This window comes from Peromyscus californicus, unplaced genomic scaffold (assembly GCF_007827085.1).
Source record: "Peromyscus californicus insignis strain IS unplaced genomic scaffold, ASM782708v3 Scaffold_12__1_contigs__length_115047231, whole genome shotgun sequence".
Lineage (NCBI taxonomy): Eukaryota > Metazoa > Chordata > Mammalia > Rodentia > Cricetidae > Peromyscus > Peromyscus californicus.
In genome coordinates, this window is record NW_026294413.1 from 43,908,723 (window position 1) to 43,929,102 (window position 20,380).

The 20,380-nt window shown below is 42.5% G+C and overlaps 1 protein-coding gene across 2 annotated transcripts in view; it reads right to left on the reverse strand.

Annotated features, from left to right (window-relative positions):
• The window catches only part of Olfm4 (olfactomedin 4), a 121,832-nt gene that overhangs the window by 85,094 nt on the left and 16,358 nt on the right, over positions 1 to 20,380 (reverse strand). For both annotated transcript variants that reach the window (XM_052732630.1, XM_052732631.1), the window contains 2 exons: positions 3,525 to 3,611; positions 2,468 to 2,550 (listed from right to left, as the gene is read on the reverse strand). The gene's annotated coding sequence lies outside the window, so the exon portion shown is untranslated. The remainder of the gene's footprint in view (positions 1 to 2,467; positions 2,551 to 3,524; positions 3,612 to 20,380) is intronic.

Consider the following 20,380-nt stretch of genomic DNA (forward strand, 5'->3'; position numbering starts at 1 on the left):
TGTTAGCCCTTATGAGCACAATACTAAGCAAAATGAAAGTATGTTTCTGAATGCTGGGCCCCATTCAGAAACAATCACAAATATGCAAATTTAAATAAAACATTGTTCAGACCTCAAACATACACTATGAAGCCATCAAAATGAAAGATAATCATGAAGAAAAACTTCCAAATAAAGTTTTGAGTAAAGAGTCTAGAAAGACGCACCCATACATCTTAGAGGTCACGAAGACATCCTAATTTTAGAATGGGGTTGGAGATAGACACAGGATTATGGTACAGTTATTTGGTTTTACCACACCCTTATTTTGAAAAAATATTTTAGTATTGACTCAATATTTCATTTCTTAAATTAAAACAAAAGAAGTTCTTCATAGCTAACCTGTTTCTTTACCCCATATATCCTACACACTTGTGGCAATCAATCATAAGTATATTTTACTTTCTAATGTCCCTAAAAGTGACAGTGTCACCAGAAAAAGGATTAAGGTCAACTTGTTCTTTCAAAGAAACAGAAAGATCTCTATACATAGTGGAAATATTTTGTTCAATATAAAATATATTTTAAATGCTTTTGTACTGCATAAGGTAAGATGTTTATTTAGAAAATTCGCTGAAGTGGGAAGACTTGAATATTCATGATGACAAATGAAGTGTTATAGTGCATCATATTTAAATAAACTCATTATGAATATAAGTTTTCATATTTTCTTTGCATATCCAATAGAACAAAACCCCACTAAATCTCGATTTCCCAATTCTGCTCATTACTCCCAGGCCTTTATCCAAAAGCCAAGTTTTCACCAATATATTCAGAAAGAAAATTTCCACAAATTTAAAGTTATAGATCATTTATTTTAAATAAATAAATGGTGAATAAATATCCTAGTCAGTTTTTATTGTCAACTTGGCATAATCTAGAGTTACCTGGGAAGAGGGAACCTCAACAGAAGAATTGTCAAGATCAGACTGGTCTGCCGCCATGCCTCTAAGAGATTGTCTTGAGTGATAATTGCTGTGAGAGGAGAGTCCAGCCTGCTGTGAGAAACACCATCCCTACCCAGTCAGGCCTAAGCTGTATAAGAAAACTAATTGAGCCAGCCAAAGAGCAAAGCCAGTAAGCAGTATACCGCCACAGTTCTGTTCCAGTTTCCTGCCTTTAGTTCCTGCCCTGACTTCCCTCAGTGATGGACTGCGACCTGGAAGTATGAGATGAACTAAACCCTTTCTTCCTCCAAATTATTTTTACTGGTGGTATTTATCACAGAAACAGAAACCAAACTATGATGGATAGATGGAAGATAGATAGATAGATAGATAGATAGATAGATAGATAGATAGATAGATAGAAAAACAAATAAATAAATAAATCTATGTGTGTGTATGTATGTAGGTTGTTCGTTTTGTCATGTTTTTAAGTTGGTTTGTTTTGTTGTTGCTTTTGGTGGTGGTGGTGGTGGTGGTGGTGGTGGTGGTGGTGGTGGTGGGTAGTGGTGTGATGATTTGCTGTGCTGGAAGACAAACCCAGGGCTTTGTGCATGCCGAGCAAGCTTTCAACCCCTGAGCTCTGTCTGTAGCCCTTGAAGGAAGGTTTTAATGATGTAACTGAGTACCTACAAAATGCTGTGGATGAGACAGAAGCAAATCCAGATGGGATCCCACACTGAGGATGCTTTCTGTCTAGGAGGGGATGTAGTCACTAATCTAAAAAAAAAATCACTCAGATAAAAATTCAATTCTGTTTGGCATACGTGATGCATAATGTAAGAATTTAAATAGAGAAAAGAAGTCCTGGTCAAAGGCAGTTGAGCTGGGCCATGAAGAAAGCGTAGGCATGAGCTAGGCTTGTATGCTGCGGTAAGAACAGTAGTGAGAGGCAAAGGGAGGAAAATTCCAAGCAGAGGGTCAGGGGGTGCAGAACATAGCAGTAGATACTGCATGTGATTTACAGTCAGTATTCACATTAAGGAGGAATGGAAGGTAATAATAATACATATGGAATGGCTTGCTCAGGTATAAAGACTGTGTGAGTTTTTTTATTAAATATCAGCTATTTCTTATCCAGACTTAAGTATTCATAGCTAATCTTTGTGTGTGATTGATAGTACTTGTACTACTCACTTTTTGGTTGCAATTCAGGTTATACTTGGGAACATATGCATATTTGCATAATGAACTCAAGAGTATAATGTAAAGACAAGGAGAAAGGAAATTGATGGATTCAAACAATTATATTACCATATTTTACATCTGAAAGTAAGTTCATTCAAGCATATAAAGCCTAAACTCATTTATTCAACACCCCATGGAAATACAGTCATTCATTCATTCATCAAATACTTAATGAACATCTATCTAGTGCATGCCAGAGGGGAGGATGCAGTGCTCCCCTCGAGGAACATGACACTTTGTGGAGAATTCACAACAAAGGCAGAATTACATGGAAGACTGAGGAAGGGGGGTCATACCTAGCTGGAGTATGATCCATCCTTTCAGTAGAGACTGGACTCATTCTAGGTGGTATGGCTGTAGACTGATGTGTTCTTTCAATCTGAGAACCACAGAGGATAACAGGGGCAACGTGATCAAAATATGATATATTCATAAATGAACATATCATATAGAAACTCATTGCTATATTGCTAATATGTGCTAAGAAAAAACTTTTTAGATATGAAATTATACAGGATATATTAAGAACAAACAATACACAGAACAGAGGAATTAGTTGGAAACCCGAGTGAAAACACCAGCTATTGAAGAAATTGTAATCATGGAACACCATTGACTCTGAAAAGGAAGTCACTGCACACGATCAATCATTCTAGAAAGTTCTCTTGGGAGGAATTTATTCTACAGACAGGTATTCTGAAAGTCATAATGGTGTAGTCACATCATTTCCAGATCTGAGAAACATTTTTTTTTGAAGGACTGAGTGGGAAGGTATAGGGAGTAAAGTGTGAAGTAGGTGACCACACTACATAAAGAGAATAATTAATGCCTCACGCTGATAAGCCTAAAAAAGCAATAACTGTAAGGAAACAGCTATAAAAGTTCAAAGTGGTTGTTTCTGAGAGCTAGATGGCTGAGCGTAGGGCAGCTTCTGCTACCTCCCACTCCAAGCCTTAAGCAGCTTGATACTTCTCATTATATTCACAGACAAGTTTGATCAATTTTAAGAGATGCTGATTTTAATAATATTTTTTAACTTGTTGTTTGAGAATTTAATGCATGCATATAATATGTTTTGATCAAATACACCCTCCACAGATGCTGTTTTTAAAAGAAACTGTTAAAATATAAGACCTACATAAGCATTTAGGTTGCACATAAGTAAATGAGTGGCCTTGTCTTTACCAGAAAGACACGAGGAAAACTCTGCTCGAAGGTTCAGCTAAAGTTTGCAGCTGTTATCGTGGGGTCATTTCCATTCTCACTAAATCCTCTGTTAGTCAGCTTTCTAATATTATGACAAAACACCTTTGATATTCAAGTTATAAAGAAGAAGGTTTGATATTTACTCACAGTTTTGAGGATTTCAGCTCATAACCAACTAAGCCCTTGTTGGTTTGGGGCTTGTACAAAGGCACATGGTGATCACATCATGACAGCCTAGAAGAGAAAGAGGGAGAGATAATGAGACTGGATTCCCACAGTCCTATTCAAGGACAGACCTCTAATATCCTACCACTGTCCACTACCTGCCACCTCTTACAGGCTCTCCTACCTCCTGGTTAGCACTGTGGGCTAGGGAAAAAGCCTCTCACAAATGGGCTTTTAGGGAATTTCCAAATTCAAATTGTAGAGAGCCTTGTTGTCATGTTCCGTAGGCTCCACAGGTAAACTCTTGGAGTGGCTACCCTGTAGCATTGATGTAACCTACTCTGCACATTTCCATTTTCCTCACTGTTTGTCTTCTCGTGAGAAATCCTCATATAACCCAATTCTATCTCCCACATCTACTGAATAACAAACTCTCCATTAAAACACAACGTGGGCTTTTTGAAAAAGCAAGCCACTGTACATGTTCAGTTGTTCTAAAAAGTTCTCTGGGGAGAGATGTATTCTACAGACATTTTCCTTTGTGTGGAAAAAAAAGCACAAAAATTAGCTGCTTCTCTAAATGTTGGGCACCATGCTTATAATACCAGTATTCAGGGAGTAAAGACAGGAGGCTTGAAAGTCAAGAGAAGTCTGGACTATGTATTGAGTTTCAAGCCAGCCTGAGCTTCACAGTGAGATCCTGTTTCAAAAAGGAAAAGAGAAGAGAAGAAGGAAATGCTGACAACCAATTCATCCTTGCTCCAGAGAACCATGCAGTCACTCACCTGTCTTGGGGAAATGTGTACATTTATAGTGAATCTCTCTCCTGGATTCAATATATGAAATAACCATTTAGCTTTGGGTGATTCTGAAGTATCCATCACCCGACTTGCCTTCTCTCATCTATTCTGCTTCCTCCAAGCCCAAAGGATTAATGGAAAGCTATTGATCTTGTTGAGTGAAACGCTGAAAAGGTTACTGAGAGTCAAGGGGACCCAGCTCTCAGGGGGCAGGAAGCAGCCAGGCTTCCAACTCTATCAAGGGTTTATCTTCAGAGAAACATGGTGTGTACTGACAAGGACTCCTGCCATTCTGCTCTGAGAGGAAGATGGTGGCTCACTTCTGCTTGATACCAAAGCTTTCCAGATAAGAGCTTGTATAGTTCTACTGCTTCTCCATAACTTTTAAATGAGTGAGCAATCTGTTGTTGTCACTTAACCCCCCCCCCCCCCCCCCCCCCGTCTTCCAGATCAAAGGTCAGCTTATGACTTATAAGTTAAGAAACGCATGGTGGGGGGGAACAATGCTGTCTGAGTGTGGAAAGGACAACCAGAAAGATATAGATGGGAACCAAGATCCCTTTAACAGTGACAGAGATTCAGAACGGCAAGTTCTGGATAAGAAATGAAGAAAGCTTGATCTGCTTTCTTTATGGGAAGTCATTTGTTTCTTGTAGTCAAGACTTCTATCAGTATCATCATGGTAAGTGACTAGAGATATTGCAAGATTCAGAGGGAGATGTTAGTAAAATACATGTATAAGAAAGTAATAAAGGAAACAATATGCTTACTGAAGCATGTGGATATACTTAAGTCCTGATTCAGCATGGAGCCTTTTGCACAGGGGCACTCTTCAGGTGGACCTCCTCTAACATTCATCCTCTTTATTAAGAACAGGATCTCAGATAGCCTGGGGTGTCTTTGAACTTGCTATATAGCTAAAAATAACCTTGAATTTCTAACCCTTCTGACTCTGCCTCTGTGCACTGGGATTACAGATATGTAACATCACACATGGTCTAAGTGGTACTGGGAATCAAACCCAGGGCTTTGTGCATACTAAACAAGCACTCTACCAACTGAGCTACAGCCCCAGCACCCATCATTCATCCTTACCTGGGGAACTAAAACATGACAATCAAGAGGGTCTGGACACTCCCTATGCAACAAAACCCACCAGAGATGGTGTTGAGGTTCCCTAGCTTTCTTAAAAGCCAACCAAAATTTCTTCACATTCTTTCATTCAATCAGCTCCTAGGATGACTTCCAGAGGTGTGTGTCTACTTTGAGAATACTCCTTGTTCTTGTCCTTCCAAGACATCATTTCCATCCTGGAAACCCAAGTTATATCCCATAGATAGAAATAGGAACCCAGGGTAGATGATCCATATCATCCCACACTTCCTTATTGGAAGCACTCCAGATCGTCTCATCTCTCCACCATGCCAGAAGGGCAGACATTGTGTCTCCTGTAAAGGGCCTACCCCATGTAGGCATATAATATACTTCTGTGAAATAAATAAGTACTATAAAATGGTACTACACCTGACACTACAAAAATAACATGATATAAATATGGTGGGTTTTCCCGTCTTCTCAATTTCAAGAGTCTAGAATGAAAAGTAGCAAGCAATTAGGATTGATTTATGATAGGCACACCTTTAGTTGCATTGTTGTGAATTAATTCACCTATTCAATTCTCACTCTGACCCCACAAGGTAGACACAACTAATATCTGTGCCTTGAAAATAAGGAAACTGAGGCACAGCCTGTCTTACCTTCCATAGATAGTGGCAGAAGCAAGATAAATGCACAGATTTGGGGGTTCTTGAACTCCAGACCATAACTATCTAGCCACTTTGTCATTTAGTTCCCCAAATGAGGACAACGCACCCTGCAAGGCATCATCACACACCACCTCTGTGTGGTACACAGTGACCAAGGAGTCAAGAAAGAGAAGTCACTCCCAGTTGAGGAAACGTGTGAGGCAGATTGGTCCTCTCCTGAGTCCTCTTTCCCTCCTTCCCCAGCCTTATAGATTCTCCAAGCAACCAATTTTCGAACCAAGTTCAAAACTTCAGAACCAATTGACACCCAATCAAATTCAGTGCCCAAAATTTAAATGGGAAGTTGAGGACTTGGTTCTAATAAATTTCAACACTGGGCCACAAATTTTGCTGCGAGTGGAGCTGGTAAAATCCTTTACCTCCCATGAGAGAAAATAAACTTGCTAAATATTATATATGGCACAATCTGACATAAAATATTTTTCAAAGAAAGGACTCTTGTCCCGACTTCTATATTTATGGGCTTAAAAATTGAAAAGGTTTAAGATGCAGTTTTTTTTCTTTTTCTTTTTATGTTTGGCTTTTCTTCTCTTTTACTGCTTTGAAAATAAAGTGGCAATTCATGGCCATAATGGATAATTCCACAGTTTGCCGTCTGGAGAATAAGGAACAAGGCACCCTTCGTATTTGATATTCATGGGTTCCTGGAGGCCAGAGCCCTGACCTTGTGACCTGTGGTGGCTAATGGGAGAAGCCAAACGCGTCCACTTCTCATTCTTGATCTTGTTCAGAAGGGTCCCCTGGCATTTTCAAAGGACAATGAAAACATTCCTGGGCATCTGGCTCCTTAACCCCATCCTGCTAACAGCTCGCTCTGTCTTTGAAGAGGTCAAGATTTATTGTCGTCATAAGCATCATTTTCATACTTCTCAGGAGCAGGAATGGCTGAGAACAATGGAGGAAAGTGAATTCTCCAGGGGTGGAAAATGAAGCAGGCTGAATGCCATTACCATCATCAGTCAATGTGTTTGGAGTGGCTAACAGAAGTCTCTAAAAGTAACCACTTTAACTCATCTTTATCAAATAGAAATTTCTAACTAAGGTTTTCAGGCTGCACTACTTTGAACATTTGCTTTTCCTTCTTCCTGAATTTAAACTGCAGAAAAGACCAGAGTGGTACCTATTTTCTCCTCCAGAGAAAAGGGCGATATGAAGATGGAGAGACATTCAGCTGGTTCTTGATATAGAGGAAAACCGTGATGAGGTAAAGCAGAGCAGCTTCCCTTAAACACCCCCCTGCCTGGCTCTGGAGACAGCGCAGTGGGAAAACTGGCTGCACAGGAGTGAGGACCTACATTTGAGTCCCAGAACCCACGTCAACAAAGCAGGCATGGGGGCAGTGCTCTTGTGATCCCAGAGTTCATGGCTTGCTGGCTAGCCTACTTGGGAAGCCCCTTTAGACTCCCTGAAGGAATCTGTCAAGCAGAAACCATTATACTACAAAATCCCCAATGACCCTCCAACCAACAGCCAAGCAAGCATCCTTCATTGATCACTTAGTGAATTGTCTCTTTTCTATCATTGGTTGATTCCTAGGAAAGTTATTTTTCCTTAGCACCTTCATCATCATCACTACCATCATTATTATCATGACTACTAGTTAAGAGAACTGTGCTAATGGGCATTATTTCCTTTGTTTAATGCCCATTGTTTAATTTACTCTTCACAACAATGCTCTGAGGCAGACAGTGTTTTCCCATTGAAACTGAGCCACTAAGAAGTTAGTAAAGCACTTGATGTTGTCAGGAGCATAATCAAGATCCAAATCCAAGAGAGCCTCCTCTAACACTTTAGAGGCCCTCAGACCGACCTGAGTGCTGTCTGAGTCCTCAGGTTTTGATGGGTTTAGGGTAACAATTCAGAATACCTGGAGGGCTGAAGTTGATCTTAACTCCTTCCCATCACAGAGGCTATATAGACTGGAAAATCACCAACTCCCCAAACTAGAAGTTGCCTTGGCAGGACTTCTCAAGGCATGGTATGTAATAATCATCAGGAATCCTTATTCAAATGCAGAGTTGGATTCAGTAAGTCTGAATGGAACCGAGACTCTGCATTTCCTCTACCTCCTGGGTCATCTAATTGCTGCTGGTCCAGAGGCCACATTTTAGGGGCAAAACCCTAGAGGAGATCTACTCCGACCTTTTACCCCAGCATATGCTTATTCTGCACAGACTTCCCAAAGACCTAAAAACCCTAAGTAAAGGGTGCAAGGCTGTTGAGTCAGAATCTAGAAATGTGGGCCCTAGGCTTCTTAAATGGGATGCCATTCCTACCCAAGCAGCACAGTAAAGGCAGAGTTTGTACTGTGAGTTTCCTGTGAGCAACAGTTGCCCGTGTGCATCCCAGCTCATACTCAGGTAATATCAAAATAAAGCTGGAAAGAGCCCACCTAATGCATTTAGTCGTGGAAAAACACACTGATCTTAACTTGTGTTGTGACACATGAAGCTTTAATTATTTACCAGTTCTTAATGCCTGATTCATAATTAATACCAGAATATACTTCTCTCTCTAGCTGCTCCTTGATTGCTGCCACAGCTCTGGGATTAGCATATCAAGATCAAATTCATCTTTTCTTAGGAAACCCATGAATATGTATCCAGCTCGTAGAAGGAGGAGTTTAGAATGCAATTTGCCAGAGCATTAAGGAACTAATAGGAAAGGAAATTGATAATGGTCACCTTCTTAATTTGAATTAATTTAATTAAATTTAAATTAAAAATTAATATAGCCAGAAAGTACAAGCAGGTCTTTTCCACATTGACAAAATGGCAAAACTGCGTGTGTGTGTGTGTGTGTGTGTGTGTGTGTGTGTGTGTGTGTGTGTGTTTTAAAATGTCCCTTGTGAAGTAGTGCTGGTTTTGTCCATAACAGCCTGTGTTAAAATATACAAATTGTCCTGAACATTCACCTTCTAGAAATCCAGAATGGCAAGAGTTCTCGTGAAAGCACCTCCCGTGGGGCTGGGGAGATGGCTCAGGTGGCAAAGTGCTTGCTGTATAAGTGTGAGGACCTAAGATCAGATCCCAGTCCCCTTCTAAGAAAACTGTAATCCCAGCCCCGGGGAGGCCAGAACAAGCAGATCCCTGGAGCTTGCTGGCCAGTCAAGACCAAATTGGTGATCTCCAGGTTCAATGAGAGTTAAAACAATCAACCAGTCAATCAACCAATCAATATCAGGTGAATATCAGTAGAGAAGGACTCCTGGTATCAGACTGTCAGCCTCTGACCTCCTCCCACACATCACAAACATGAACATGTGCACATGTATGTAACACACCACACACACACACACACACACACACACACACACACCTCCCATCTCCAGAATAAGAATTAGTGGGCCCCGTGACCTACAGCCTGGGTCCCTGGATCGTGGCCTATAAGCAAACTGCTTTCATCCTCAGAACTAAATGAAGGATGAAGCAGATGTTTTAAAGTATATCTGTGGCATTCTTGCTATGATCATCTCTCTGGGAAATTTGGAGGCTGTTCTCAATAACAAGCAGAGGATTTAGAAAAACAAACAACATTAATTTGAGCTTCTAGTTTGAAGTATAAAAATGAATTTGCATTTGGAAGGTTTGAATGTCTCTGGCTTGCCTATTTTTTTTTTTTTTTACTGCTCCAGTTCAAAGTCAGAATGTGTAATTTTGAAAGCTTCTTAGATTTCATCTCAGCAGCATACTAATCAACATTGATACACAGATTCCCAAGGAAAAAGCACTGGCCTCTTTCCACCTGCCTCGTGGACTCTGTGAGCATCACGCCCAGCTTTATCACCTCCCTAGGCTCTCCCTATGCTGCTGCCACTGCCTGGACCACCTCACCTTCAGTTTCCACTGTCCATCGTTTTCTCATCCTGACAATTCTCCCTTTCCAAGACCCGCTTCATATATCCCCTGTCCTGAGAAACCTGCACATCCCAACTGTCAGCTCTAACAGGTGGCTGGCTCTGTGCCTTCCCAGCATCCAGAGAATATTTCTTCATTGTCTCAGTATTTCCTTGAGGGTCTATTGACACCTACAGAAAGGGGGGGGGACCTCCTCATGGAAAAATGCCTCACTTTTCCTGGCACCTAGAAATCACTTAATGAATGTACATTAAGCCTAATGAATAAAAGAATGATTGAATGCATGGATGATTAAATTGTAGACTAATTTTGTTCATTCTCTAGAACCAAACCAGATCCTATCCTCACCAGTCATTCAATCCATTGTTCGGTGATCTGCGGTTCTGATTATGCTGTGAACCCCAGAGGGACACCAAGTACACCTGTAGACCTTAGCACGTGGCTAGCACATCCAACATACTCAATACATATTTTCACATGAATGATAGATGCAAACCAACCTCCAAATTGCTCAAACCAATACACCACAGAGAGAAGCCCTGCAGCAATTCTCTTCAGACATGTCACTCAGAGAATGTTCCAGGTCTGGCAGAGCTTCGGCCAGTGCTCAGGACACACGGGTAGTGTGGCTCAGCGCTAGCCCCTGAATTTTCCTCTTCTCAGGCCTTTCATTAATTAGTGTCCAAAGACAGAAGGCAGCCTGTGCTCACACCACAGTGAATCACCTCTCCACTGGTTTCAATTCAGATTTGTTCATTTTTAAACAAAGCTTCCCAGAGCCAAACTGCTACCAGGATTGCCAAGCCAAACAGGTTCATTGCAAATCCTGGAGGCGGCATTAAAACACACCGGGGCTGGCAAGCATCTGAACCATAGCCACATTCTTGTTGGCTTTTAATTAATGATGTACATAGTGCTTAGCAACCTGCCCCTGCCACTCACCAGCAGGCTGTCCCTCTGATGAGCTTGATGTGCAGTGAGGCGATGACCCCAGAGAAGGGTGGCCTACTTGGATCTTATTCTAACAGACATCTCTGACAGAGGGCCTCTGGGATTGAGCCTTCTGTCCTTACCACTCACAATTCCGGTTCAATCTTCCCAGTAGATATCCTCTTGCCTTCTGTCAGAGAACGGTGCAAGACTCACTCTGTAAGCACTAGCCACCTTGCCCATGGGGACCCAGCCACCCAGCAGCTGGAAGATGGCATCCCTATGATAAACTAGCACTTGCTCTGATCCTTTTGTCCTGTCGCAGCCCAGGAGAGAACATCTGTACTTCAAGTATCCACACATGCCAACATCTGGAGCATGAAAATTAGGGCAAACCTCTGTGGCACTTCCCTACTAAGGCTAGACTAAAATATCAGGACCTTGACAGAGTCCTGAGGCTCTTTTCAATGATTTTCTGCCCTGTGAGACCTTCCATGTCCAGCCCACCTTCACCAACCTTAGTAGCAAGGTGGATTCCTTCTGTTCTGTATCTTCCTGACATTAGGTTCAGATTTTTATCATAATCTCACTATTTGTTTAGGGGTCTCCATGGAGATTGAAAAGAAACATCAGAACAACCTGATCCCAGGAACTATTTACACACACACACACACACACACACACACACACACACACACACACACCATCATCAAGCTTCATATTGGTGATACTTATCCCCGCGTGGGAGTTATCCTTCTCACATCACAGTAATTCTGTCTTTACTTGGTCTGATAAAATAATAGCAGAGAGAACAAAAGAGATTTGGGAACAAGCAAAGTATCTCTCACCCTTCACAGTACCCTATGAGGAGATTCCAGACCCAGGAAGCCATTGGGAAAACCTTGCCCACAAGGCTTGAACCATGACCTTCTGAGTCAGTGGTCCTTGCTGCAGAGAGAAAAAATGAGTCTCAACTCTCCCCCTAAACATGACAGACATTGCCTGAAGATTATTATGTACCAGCATTGTACAAAGCTTAAAAGGAGGAGGCAAAAAAAAAAAAAGATGGAAGAGACACGAGACATGGTCTATACTCACATTAAATCCCAGCACAGATTGTAGGTACAGTAGGAGATCAGGGGAGGGAGAGAGCTCATAGATAGAAAAATCTTCATGAAGCAGATGGGATTTAATGAGTCTTGAAGAATGAATAAAATTTAGGTAAATGGGTGCTAATGGGAGAGAGGAGGGAGTTCCCAGTGGGTTGAACAGCACACACAGAGGTGGGAATGAGTCCAATGTGTGCTAAGAACAGATTTACAGGCATTGCTTGCATTCTCACACTCCCTAAGCATGTTTCCCAGAGCTGGGGCAGGGAGGTGGGCAGGGGCAAATGAGTCTCCTTTCTACCTTCCTCAAATTCCAAAGAACACAATCAAAACAAGAGTCCCAGAAGACTGCAGAGTCATTCTGGTGGGTTCAGTGTTGGGGAAGTCCGTGTGGCTTTAGATGGACATGTATAAGCCCCCATGGGTAACTGCACAATGCTGAGGAGGTGCCTTTATTCTGGTTGGGGCAGAAGCAGGAGCAACCTAGCCTGCGCTTGGGGTGGGGGATACTCATCAGCCCCATATTCCTTTATCCTTTATCCAGTAAGGCCAGGTGGCAAGGTGCCAGCCCATTTGCTGCCTGTCTGGGAGGATATTTATGGGCACATATTTTTCTTTTCTTCCCTGGTAGGTTTGAGGAGATGGATGAAGGGTGAGAATTCCCTCTAATAGCCAGAACCCATCGTGTTCCTGGGAGTGTCGTGCTCCCACTAACTCAGCCGCGGTTGCCAGAGCTGTTAAGAATTCTGAACCTCGGACTGCAAGTTGGAGAAGAATAAAAAGAAATCCCAGGCAGTAAAAATGAGCACCCCAAAATGAATTCTCTCACACAAACCATTTCTCCTGGTTGAACATTATCAGCCTTTGGACCTTGGCTGAAACCGAGTCGCTTCACCGTCAATTCACAAAATACAATTATCCGCTGTCTGCTTTCTGATAGCGATTCTTTCGGAGGTGAAAAACGCGACTGTTGAGTCCACTACGAGGAAACCTTGATGCAGCACAGAGCAACTGGCAGCAGGCAGCTCATCAAACTCCAAACCTATTTTCCCTGTGCCTGGGGCAGGGAGGAGGGGGGGGCGCCGCGGGGGCGGAAAAGGGGGGACTGAGACGTTTGCACTTCGGAGTAAACACTAGAAAATTAAGTGCCTAAATAACCACCGTCACCAAACCTGAAAGAAATGTGTGTCCCATCTCGAGCTTTGAGGTATCTTTTTTTTTTTTTTTTTTTTTTTTTTTTCTTAAAAACGTGCTTGAATTGCCAAGCAAGAGTGGTCTGGCTTGGAAAGATTGGCTGCCTTTTTCTCACCCAAGTAATATCAAAACCCATTCATTATCTCTCAGCCTTGGTTTATGGGTTTGTAATTCCCACCAACAAGGCTGGGAATATCAGACCCCATTCTGTCATGAGGCAGAAAGGAAGAAATCCTCTCCTAGGGAGCCAAGTGCTCACTGTGTGAAGTAAATTACCTCTTCTGCAGTGCAAAATGCCTAGGATCCTAGCAGTTGGGCCCAGGAAAATACTCCCTCAAGAGCAATCTGCTCAACCACATGTGATAACGTCAGGATATTTTTAAACTATCCTTTCCAGCATGTCTGAGTGTGAGCCCAGGTGAGGAGAACCAGCCAAAGCAAGTCAATCAACCTCACTTTTCCTCTGTTGTATCGGCTCCTTCCAAGAACCCTTCATGTGTCCTCTATACAAGCATGCTACATGGAAGCATGCACACACACGCATGTGAGCACTCCCACACTCACGCACACACACACTCACACACACACTCACACACACTCTACACACACACTCACACTCTCTTCACACACACACACACACACACACACACACACACACACACACACACACACACACTGAGCCTTGCCCTGGCCCTTTGTCTCTACCTTTTCTCCCTTAACTCCTCCTCCCTGTCCTTCATAATCTTCATCAGACTCTCCCTGCCCCCTCCCCTTGGCATCCATCATTAGCCCTCCTCTGCTCTGGATGTCTTCCTCCTACTTGCCTGCCCTGAAAGGAGTCTCAATAAACAGAGAGGTCTGGCTTTTCTGTACTCTTTATTTAATAGGACAAAAAAAAAAATTTCAGCAGAAACAAAGCAAGATCCCTTTTTAATGCACAATTTAAGCCTTCCAAAGGCTTGGTGAAAATTTGGCACACATATGGCATGTGACGCTTGCATCTCTGCATAATAAATCTGACATCAGCTCTCAGATACAATGATGCCGGCTCCCTGCCTTTTTAAAGGGAGAGAACATGTTTGCAGTCATTATTGACATTACTGTCTAACGAGAAAAAGGAAGACTCTAATTATGACTAGACAAATCATGAGTGAGGTTCATTTCATTGCAGTCCTGGGAAAACAATGTGTTGGGGAAAATAAATGAAGCCAAGGGGTGAGTAAAAGAGAAATGTCTTTAATTTGCTAAGTGTCCTCAACTGCCCTTCCATTTCAGCCATCCCGGATTATGAGTTTTCTATTCATTTGTTTCCTTGCAACTCTTCCTACCCAGGCACCCCTGGGGTTACCTTAAACCTTGAGTTCTGTACTGCTCTGACTGTAGAAGGCAGTCACAAAAGTATGGTGAGCCAATTGAGGAACACTGAAAAACCATTAGAAAAGTTATACTGTCCAGGAGTGGAAAGACACTTTGTGTTAAAAGATTGGCTAGGCCCTCATTTCTTGGTTTTTTTTTTTTTAATTATTCTTTCCATATATTAGATTTTCTTAAAACAGGCTTGTACTGCTCATATCTAAGGCCGCATCCAGATGGGCAAGCCAACAGCCTTCACAAAACAGACAATATGAGCCTCACTGCTTGATACTAACTGGGATGTAAAGTCAAGAGCTGTGGGAGGTTGTGTATCAGAAAATTGGCTGTGGCCCATGCCATATGAGGTTACCGAACATTTGCATTTCAGTGGGAAAGTGACTACCTTTGCTTCCTATATTCTAGATTTCATGGGAACAGAACTGTCCCTGAAACAAAGGGAGTAGCTGAAAAATACGATGATCCCCAAACCATGGGCAGCCTCCCTTTTCCTGTCCAGTTTGCTGGCTGATGATGAGGAGTCCAACTCCAGAATACTAAAGAAGCCATAAGGCTATTCCTCAGCCTTCCCTAAAGCCAGCTCAAATCTGTACTCTTGGGATCTTTGTCCTAATATCCCCTGGATGTATTTATTATTCCCCAGGGAGGGGATCTGAAAATTCAGAAGGATTTAGGGGAAAGGGACTTGTGAAAGACATAAACAGTGGGTGCTTTCCTGCCCTCAACCAGAAGAGCAAAGGAAAGAAGAAAGAGGTGATGTGAAAGCGATATTCAATCCAAGGCCCACCTCAAGTTCACCCTAACAACTCTTTAGTCGATGAGTGATAAACAAAGGGATATAAAGAACTGCCCCAGTAGACCCCAAAGTGCCCAACTTCCTGGCAATCTGCACCCTCTCCAGCACCATCAGAATGTTGAGGAGTTTGCACCAACTAGCACCTGCTATTTATTTATTTGTGGATAAGCCTGGCATCTGACTGCCTGCATAATCCCTTCTGAGGCACTTTGACACTCTTCACTGAAAATCCAAATGACAGGCACTAATCTCTCCTACCATTGGTTTGGTGACAAGATGGAGGATGAAATGGTCCAGGATCGCTTGGGATCCTCTGCCTTTCCCCAGTTCCTCCATCCTGCCCTCGCTCAGGCTAAAAGAAGGTTTGAAGATTGATGATGGAGCACACCCATCTGCTGTCCCAGTTGCCTGTTGCCATGGATAATTAGCCATTGGCTGTTTATTTACATAACTCCTATTTGCCTAGGGACCCATAAGCTTATTTATTCCAATAAGCAGTATACACCTGTATAAATAGGAAGAGAAAATGCATGACTGTTTTTATAGAAACAGACAGGATTTTTTATTAATAAACATACATGTGACAGTAGTAGATTATAATCAATATTGGACCTGGTGTTTTAGAACTGTCTTCAATTTGCAAAATAATAAAACCTTATTAATTCAAAACTCTAAGGACCAGAAAATCTCAACAGCTTAACTCACTTTATAGCATCTCACATTCTTACCCAAGAACGAGTGGGGCATCAGGCAGCTGAGGAAAAGCAGTTGCGACCAATCAAGCATGATTTTGGATAACCAATATTGATTTAATGAGGTTTTAGTCTATATCAGCATTTCAGCCACACTGTTATAGCTGCACAACCTTCCAAGGTCAAGCCCAGAGGTTTACCCCTTACCTGAGGTGGAAAATAATGAAATCTATTTTCCCCTGGGGAAAAACTACCTATAAATCACATTTTCCACACCTCATGTGACTGCCTCAAACAGCCCAACTCTGCAACACATCTACCTGTCACTCCTTCGGCTGCCTCAAGGAGACTCCACCAGGCTCTAGGGAAGGGAGCAGCGGGAAGAAAATGACAATTTGGGCATCAGACTGACAGGCTGTGCATGGGCTGTACTGCAATGATGCTTGGAGTTTAGGGGGAGATTCCCTCCGTGTTTCAGGGTTGTTGCTCTTTTTTCCCCTAAAGAAAAAATGGGCGTGAACTGTGAGATTCAGTCAGCCTAAAAGTAAGAGCACACTCAGAATACAAATACACTGCTCTTTGTTTTCCTAAAGTCACAACTGTGAACTAAATCCCACCGTTTTGAATTTTTGTGTATACCCCTCTTTTGCAATTGATACAGACATGCAACATAATGCCGATTGGTAGTCTTGTCATGCAGATTCTAAACCATCCACAGAACTTGGGGTCCTTATTAAAATTGAATTCACAGGTCTTCCAGTGAAATGTAGGATGTTGCTGAAAGTTGCTAAGCAATCGAGTGTCTGTGCCCTAAGACAGAAGATGGTGTGCTGCTGTCAAGCCTCCTCCACGATGGATTGGGACCTTGAATAGGCACACAGGGAGTAAGAGTCTTGCCCTGGAAAGAGCAGATGAGCAGAGTTAGTGCTTTGTAGTTTTATGAGATTGGCGTGTTTGGAGATTTCAATGTGAAAAGCTTTCTTCGACAGTTGTGCAATATCCTAATGGCCACTAGAGGGTGCAGCGGGGATGATGCCAAGAGCTGCCCTCTGTAGGCTTGGGATGCTGGGAGCTGTGTAAAATAGAATCTGGGCAAAATTGACACATATAACCATGTGTGCATTTTTAATCGTCCTAAATGACCTATTTGTCTAGCATAACTTATATGTGGGCGGCATCACAGAAGACAGTCACGTTTGGAACCTTGGGGCCTTGGATATTTCTGGCAAACCATCAGTCAACCCGACAAAATTTCTTCCCTTGGTGTTCCTTTGGTCTTCCCTCCAACAAAGCCGAATTCCCATTCGACTCATTCCTATGCATCATCCTTCTGTGCACTGAGCATCTACTATGTGCCAGAGATAGATCACATGGTGGGGGAAGGCACAGGTCCTGATCTCAAGGATATTACCATCTAATGCTCCTTCTGTACTCTTTTACTCACTGGGGACAGGGAAGCAACATTTGGGAAGCTATTTGGGGAGCAGATTGTGCATGTCAAGAGGTCTAGAATGAGCGATTTGAAACACAAAGTTTCAGTCCAGCTGTGAGTTTCCAGAAGTTCTGGAAGCTTTAAGAAGTCTTTATTAGTAATGCAATTAAAACAACAAAATGATATTTTTACCTAACACATTGCCAAAGTTGTTCTTAAAGACAAGACTTGGTCTTGGCAAAGGCTCACTTGAAATTAATAATATTATCCCTTTCTGACAGGAAAGTAGTTTGGCAAAAAAAAAAATCACTGAGGCTTGTTTGGCATACATATCAAACACAGAAAATGAAGCATCGCCTTTGACCCAATGATGGTACTAATCCAAGAGCAGAGTGATAAGAAGCCTAATCTAATACGGTGATGGTGAGATAAAGAAGACAGCCTCAAGAAATGTCCATTCCAAGCAGGTACCATAAAACCCATTACCAGCAACCCTGGGGATCTGGGAGGAGGGGAGGAGTTGAACGTGGTTCTGTAGGCTCTTGCCTGAGCAACAAGGTCTATGAAGATGCTTTTAAATTAAAGCAGTTAGAGCAAAGAGAGGAGCAAATTGCAAGAGGGTGATTAAAGTTAACTGTTGGACGTTGGGGAATACAGAACACTGAGGGAAATGTCTGCAGGACACTAATGAAAAGCCTAACTGGATAGGAAGACTGCTGGAGATGGAATTTGGGGAATACTTGTGATGTGTCTAAAGGAAACTGGGTTGTCAAACTGGAAGTCATGTTATAAAATCTAGTGAATGAAGGGAGTTGGAATGTATGAGTATGTAGAGTATGTACTGGCTTGGAGGAGAATAGAGTCAGGGGAAAGATTCCTATCTGTTCAAGTTTTGTACCAGAAGTGGTTAGAGCAGACTTTCAAGCTAAACGAAAGCACTCACAGGAGAAAAGAGAAGACAAACCTAAGCAGGGGTAGGATTGCCGGGGTTTAAAAAAAAAACAAAAAACAGAACTTCCAGGTAAATTTGAGCCTCAGATAGACTGAATAAGTGTTCTAGCATAAGTATGTCCTCGTGCAGTATTCAGGGCGTGGTTATACTTCAAAGTTTGTTCACTATCTGAAATTCTAAGTTCACCTGTGTTTTCCAGGCATCCCTGTGTACTGAGAGGACAAAGGGAAAAGGAAAGCATGAAGAAAGATGACAAGGTTATTTCTGCTGTGAGAGAAGGCAGAGGAAACAAAGAACAGAAGGAAGAGAAAGCTAAGGTGAGGAGCTTTGAGGCCACACCTCCCAGTGCCCTACAGGGAAGAAAAGTTATATAGAAAGTGGATATGTCAATAGTCAACATGAGGATCTATGAAAGGAGACACAGTTTTGCAGTAGCAATGGATACAAGGGAGGTAGAAGGGAGACTAACCAGAAGGCTTCCAGGAAGAACTGAAGTCAACCAGAGAGAGACTCAGGGCCTCATAGGCTATGCTCTCAGGATGGCATTTCATTCTTATCAGGTCATGGGAGGCTAAGTGTGTGTGTGTGTGTGTGTGTGTGTGTGTGTGTGTGTGTGTGTGTGTGTGTGTGTGTGTGTGTGTGTAACATGCATGAAAGCAGTGGGAGTGGGAGGGAGAAGACAAACTTGGAGAAATGATTTTTTTTTTTTAAGGAGGTAAAAGAGAATGCTTCAGGGTGATTCCCTGGCATCTGACCTAAACAAATGAGTAGCAAAGAACAGCGGCAGAGGCAAACAAAAGGAGGAAGCGGCTGAGCTGGAGGGGCCCTGAGAACCACAGGGGACAGAGACAGCATGGGTCCCTTCCTACCTATTCTTTGGGCATCTCCCTACAAGCATTTCACATTCAGTCTGAACTCCTCAACAATGCTTGAGGGAGGATGTTATTATCCCTGTGTGACAGGATAATATTTGGAATTATTCATTGATTTTCTGTTTTGCACTGGGTAGTTTGCTTTTTTCTTTTTTTTTTTTTTCACTTAGTCACCACTCCCAATTCAAGCAGCTGGACCAGTCAATACTCATCACATTAGGGGGGCAGATGAAACAGGCAGACAGTAGAGAAAAGAATAGAGGAGAGGTTCCGGCATTCTATTCCAAAAATTTGGTGTTCTTATAAAACTCAAAAGGACCTTGGGCAGAGGTTAAATGTTTGCGTGGAATCTAAGAGCACAGGTTTCCCTGGAGACTGGAAAAATTACTTGTAGTTAGAGAGAAGGCAGACACAGGGTGGGGTGATACAATGGATGCTGCTGGGCCCCAGAGAGGGCATCATATGCCTATTGACAAGCCGAGCCCAGGGAGGCACAAGGCTTCCAGGAAAGAAATGGACGATGGGCCAAGACAATGGTACCCCAGCAACAGGAAGGAATTCCATGCCCCAGTGTCACCCGAAAACAACAAAATTATTGCAGGAGCTTCATGAAAGGACAGAAAGAGAAGCAGGGGACCTGATTGAGCCACGGGGACAGGAGCGAGGGATACCTTAGAGGTACCTGAAGTTAGCAGGTGGCCAAGATTCAGATGGGTCCAAGGGCATTGTGCTAGATTTGGGTGGACGGGTGGTAGCAGAGGGAAGGTCTGCTCTCCAGGACTTTGACACTGGAGGACGCAAGCAGGGGTGAAAAGTCTTGCTCGTTGGCTGGAAAACACGGACAACATAAAGCAGCTTTATAGCACATAGAAAGTCCAGTTGTCAGAAATTTTCGGAAGCTATATATTTGTTCAAATTAATTATAAACTGCGGTAGGGGCTTAAGAGGTAGCTCAGTTGGTAACATGCTCTCCCAGAACTCATGTCTAAAAAACAAAAACCTAGTGG